Source organism: Octodon degus, unplaced genomic scaffold (genome assembly GCF_000260255.1).
Source record: "Octodon degus isolate 3935 unplaced genomic scaffold, OctDeg1.0 scaffold00301, whole genome shotgun sequence".
Lineage (NCBI taxonomy): Eukaryota > Metazoa > Chordata > Mammalia > Rodentia > Octodontidae > Octodon > Octodon degus.
The window spans coordinates 1,584,339-1,590,166 of NW_004524877.1; the positions used below are offsets into that span (position 1 = coordinate 1,584,339).

Sequence of the window (5,828 nt, forward strand, 5' to 3'; positions counted from 1 at the left end):
ATGCTTCCGTGATACTCCAACAGTGGTCTGATTCTGGACTAGCTTGCAAACCATACAAGGCTAGAAGCAGAACTTAAATGGTTGTGAAGACTCAAATAAGTAACAGAAAGAAAGAAAGAAAGAAAGAAAGAAAGAAAGAAAGAAAGAAAGAAAGAAAGAAAGAAAGAGGGGAAGCCACCCTGGGAATACCAAGGGGCATTTAAAGAAATAAGAATGCCAACAATATTTAAGCCCCCTTTTTATAAAAAAAGAGATTCTTTTGGCTTAAAATATTTTACTGTAAATGAATTTATGTCAGCTGTCAATGAAAAATGTTGCTAATACACTGTGGACACCTTTTGCAATGTAAATCCATGCCCCCCCTTTTTTATGTGGTAAACTTCAACCTAGCAATTATTGCAACAAATGTTATAGTCTAAAGCTCAAACACATTTTAGCAATTTTGAGATTGAATTGAGTATAAACCAAACAAAATTTACATCCTAACCAACATTCCTCCCTATGACTGTGGGGACACGTGAGCCTTCCGCATGGATCGCAGAGCCTTTTCCTGCAGGTGTTTCTCTAAGTCGTCCAGCTTATCTTCAGCTTGACTCTCAGTCTCTTTCTTGGGCTCAGGGGCTGTCTCAGGTTCTTCCTGTGCTGATGTGGTTGTGGCAGCAGCAACAGCCACAGCAGTAGAAGGAGCTGCAGCAGTTGCAGCCACAGCCTTTTCCTTCTTGTGTTTCTTTTGTTTCTTCTCCTTTTTGTGTTTCTTCTCCTTCTTTTTCTTCCCACCTCTTTCCTGGTTAGAATTCTGGGCTGGTGATGGGGTTCACATGGAGCTCACAGCTTTCTTGGCCAGCACCACGAGGGACCAGTTTGTGGAAGGCGATTGAGGCTGTACATGGGACGGGAGTGCTGGGGGCTTCTTAGCCGCTGGCTCACAAACCCAGAGACAGACAGAGAGGACGGAGCCCATCTTATGTACTGTGGGCTCAGTAAGGCAGCCTTTTTTGGCTTTTTAAGTTCTGGAGTTCTGGAGACTCTTCTAATGGGCCTGGCACTCAGAGATGGGGACTGGCTTCTTTATGGTAAGGCGGATATTGCTCTTGGAGCGGGTGGAGGACTTGAGGTCTGAGGAGCTCCAGGCCACGATGAGGAAGAATGCTGTTTGCTTGATTGTGGCGACTGAGTTTCCCTGGGAGCATGGCTCAGGGAAGACCCTCTCCTAGGCTTTGATGAGACAGAAGGTGAGCATCTGTTTGTGGCTGTGGAGCTTCTCTAAGAGGTGGAGAGGGGGAGATCCGACGCTTTGGTGAGATGGCGATGCTCTTCTCTTGGGGGAGGGGATGAAGCCATCCTTCTCTTTTGAGATAGAGAAGAGCGTACCTCCTCTGTATGAGAGGAGAGTATCTTTGGAAAGGAGAGCATCGTGGAGGGGGAGGTGAGGGAGATCTTCGTTGTGGCGGTGGTGTGAGGGAGGCATCTTCTGGCGGGGGGGAGGAGGGGAGGAGCTTTTCCTTCATCTATCATGAGGGGACGTCTATTTCTGGCACTTTTGTGGTGATGGAGATGCACTTTGGAAGGGGAATATCTCCGCTGTCCTCCCACCTCACCATTTTTCACATGGAGTCGCTTGGGTCACTCATCTTCAGAGGAGGAGGAAGAACCAGAGTCAGATGAAGACTGCTAGCTTTGTCGTCTGTACTGGCATCTCTGTTACACAGAATCAGCTGCAGTCATTTTGCCACCTTCATCTTCTTCAGATTCAGATAACTCTACTCTTCTAGGTTTTGGTGCTGGTGCTGGTGATTCTCTTTTCTCAGTACCTTTATGTTTTGTCACTTTACCTGAAATTCTCCCCAGAGACACAGCAACATGGCTTTTTCTTGTACAGTTTGCCTGCTGGGATGTTGGGGAATGATGTGTTTTCGATGATAGAGTAGCTGGCAGAGATGGACTGTGCCTTCGCCTCGGAGGACTTGTTGAAGGAGATAACCTACGAGCCTTTTGAGGGGGGCTAGATGTCTTCTTGGGAGGTTTCTTTGATGCTGACTGGGAACGAGATGAGGATGGTGACAAATTGCTCCCAGACAGTGATTCTGATGACCACCTCCTTTATCTTACAGAAGATCTACTTCTCCTATGTCTTGGAGGCAGTGGCATGCGTCATGGTGGGGTTCTTTGAGGAGATGGTCTCCTTCTTGGGCTTGGCCATCTTCTAGGTGAATATGATCTTGGTCAGGATCTATGGTGCCTTCCTGGTCAAGTATGAGGAGAGCAAGAACAGATCAATGACCTTGATTTGGAATGTGACCAAGATCTTGGTCAAGTCTTTTTTTTCTGGAGTATATTCTTTAGGTTCTGGCATGGGTTCAGGCTTAGAAATTTTCAGGATGTCACTAGGAGACGTGGCCTCTTGTACTGAAGGTCCTTTTACTTTCACTGAAGGATCAGGGAGCTCTGGAGTATTTTTCCTTCTTTTCTGGAGCAGGGGAAGGTCTCTGGCTCTTGGTTCTGTGTCAGAGAAATCGAGAATGACTGAGATTTCTCTCTGTCCTGAAAGGGAAGATAATTTTCTAGGGGAAGGAGATCTGGATTTGCATCTTCTTTGGCTTCAAGACCTCTCCTTTTGTTTTCTGCTGCTTTCTTTTTCTTCCTTATCTCTCTTATCTTTGTCTTCATCCTGTTTCTTCATCAATACCATTTTTTTTTGTTCAATCTGTCTGTTTTATTTCTTCTTTGTTTAGTTCTAGGAAAGCAGAAGGGATTCCAATGATGTTTTCTTGGGCAGTTAACAGCAGGGGCCAAAGTTCTTCCATACGTTTTCTAGCATTTTTTCCATTCAAAAAGCCAGTCAAGTTGATTTGCATCATTTTGGAATCTGGATTCTTCACTTCCAGCTGGTTGAATATAAAATCAATCACAACATCATCTTCAAATTGAAGGATTTCTGTTACTCATTTTTTTCCATATCTTATTATTTCCATAATGTTATTAAGAAAAAAATAGCAATGAGACAGTTTCAAACCAAATTGGTAGGACAGTTTCAATAATTAACACATTGCATACATTCTTCCTAGTGGTTAATTGCTGTGCAAGATGCGGACATGATATCCTATTTACAAGCACTATTAGCACAAATCCCTCTATTCATTAAGAGAATATAACTATTTATCTATCCTAACCATTTTGAGTACACAGATACAAGATGGACATTCATCTGTATCCACTTTTTTTGGTTAAGTTTCGTTATTTCAATATTACACTTGTGTTAACTCAACAAAATATTCTAAAAGAGTCCAGTAGTGCATAACAGTGTTGAGTCTTCCTCTTGACTGGCAATGTCAGAAATTGTTGACCTGAGTCTCCTAGAGCTCAACATAACAGCATGGCTTTACTTCTTATACTTCATTTTTGTACTTTTCTGCTGGATGGTTAAGACCAAGGTAAAGCAGGACCTATGCAAGAAGAGTTGTAGCTTTTGGGTCTGAGAAGGTCAGTGAAATCCCCTCAGGATTTATCCTGAGGTCCTGAACCTCCGATTGTAGAACCGTTGTCAATGTCAGACGTATGGATGAGTCACAACCATTGCTTTGCCAATGTGATCTCTGTGAAAAGCTGAGAGAAGGTTTTCAATCCATGTGACTCTCCTTAGGCACACTCTACATCACTGATCACTTTCCCCTTTGGCCCCATAATCTCATTGATCAGAAAATTTGGGACACTACTGAGTTACAAGTTCTCATATGTCCTGAGTCTTAATTGACCTTGGAAGGCTAGGGCCAAAATGTAGACTTTCCTAGTGGCCCCCCTTTTTCTCTAATTTTGGTCTGCAAACTTAGGTTTCTAACCCTCCAGAAGAGAAGTTTATTGTTAGAAGATACAACCTAGGCTGTTAAGCTTAACCTCACTATCTGTCTGAATATCAAACATCTTAGGCATAATATAGAACAGGTTTTTTCATCAAGTATTGATACGTTGAACTTTAAGACCCTACAGATTATGATAAAAAACATTTAAAAATTAGAATATATTTTTAAAAATAGGAATAAAGAATTATATAATTCTTATGTCTACACATAAGTCCAAAAATCTAAACATACACAGCCATGAAGCAGGACAGTCCTACAACATTTCTTTTCCTGTCTCTTGCCTTCATTCACCACCTCTGTCTTGTTGAACAATCATCTACCCGAGAGATAGCACAGCAGCAACTGGCATGTCATGACAAGCAGCCCGTATTCAGAAGACCAGAATGACAGGCACTCCAAACATGAAACTATTATTACAGATGACCATCCTCAATGCAGTTGCTTAGATCACAGGTATCAGAATATTTAGTTATTGAGGGTGAAAGACTTTCCAATTAACTGCTAGATTAAAAACCAATTGGAGATTCTCAGGCTTATTGCCTTGCCCATCTTGTTACATATAAGTGTATGGTTGTCACTGTCATATATCCTAGCTCTTCTCCTTTCCCTCTCTTAATTAGTTAGTCCTCAAGTTCCTGCTTTACATTTACCAGTATTATACCTATTTTATTTCTTCTTTTGAATGCTTATACTAGGGAAACTATATGATATTTATACATGTGTGTCTGGTTTATTTCACTTATGTGTATATACTCAAGTGGCATCCACTTGAATATAAAGGCTTCAAGTTTATCAATCTTTATAGCTGAGTAATACTCCATTGTGTAAAAATACCAAATCTGTTTTCCACCATTCCTCAGGTGATGGGCATCTTACTTGTATCCAAGATTTGACCATCACAAATTGTGCTGCTATAAACATAGGCAAACATATATCACTATAATATGATGATTTCAGATCCTCCGGGAAAATTCCCAGTAGAGGAATAGCTGGTTGAAATGGGATTTCCAGTCCAACTTTTCTAAGGAGTCTCCATACTGATTTCCATAATGGTTGTACCAGTCTACATTCACACCAGCAGGGGAGAAGAGTTCCTTCTCCCCACAGCCTCTCCAACATTTGTTGATGGGTGACTTCTTTATGATAGTCATTCTTTCTGGGTTGAGATGATATCTCAATGTTGTTATAATTTGCATTTCACGGATGGATAGTGATGTGGAGCCATTTTTCATATATTTATTTGCTTTATTTTCATCCTCTGAGAAGTATGTGTTCATCTCACATGTCCATTTGTGGACTGGGTCTTTAAATTTTGGGACCCTAGTGTTTTTTAGTTCTTTATAAATTTTAGAGAGCAGACCTTTGTCTGAGTACTTATTTTTTGTGATTTTTTCCAAATTTTTGGGTTGCCTTTTCACTTTGTTGGTAATTTCTTTTGACGTGAAAAAAATTCTCAGTAAGAGCAGGTCCCAGTTGTTAATTCTTTCAAGTGTTTCCTGTGCAAAAACATTTTTTTTCATGAACTCTTTGCCAACCCCTATATCTTCAAGAGTTCCTCCTACATTTTCTTCCAGGAGATTTAGTTTTTCTGCTTTAATGTTTAAATCGTTAATCCATTTTGAGTTTAGCTTTGTGCATGGTGACAGACCTATGTCAAGTTTTAGTTTTTGGCATGTACAGAGTCAGTTTTTCCAGAACCATTTGTTAAAGAGGCTCTATTTTTCTTCCAGTGAGTATGTTAGGCCCCTTTGCCAAGTATAAGGTGGCTGAGTGTGTTCATAGGGGTTCAGTGTCTTCTAATCTATTCCATTGATCCTCAGGTCTATTTTGATGCCAGTACCATGCTGATTATATCACAGTAGCCTTGTAGTATAATTTCAAGTCAGGAATTATAATGCCTCCTGCCTTGTCTTTATTGCCCAGGATTGCCTTTGATAATCTATGTGTTTTCTGGTTCCCAAGAAATTTTAG

The 5,828-nt window shown here is 40.9% G+C and overlaps 1 pseudogene; it reads right to left on the reverse strand.

Annotated features, from left to right (window-relative positions):
• Window positions 1-499: 499 nt before the first annotated feature.
• LOC101570941 overlaps window positions 500-5,828 on the reverse strand; it is a 22,600-nt pseudogene continuing 17,271 nt past the window's right edge.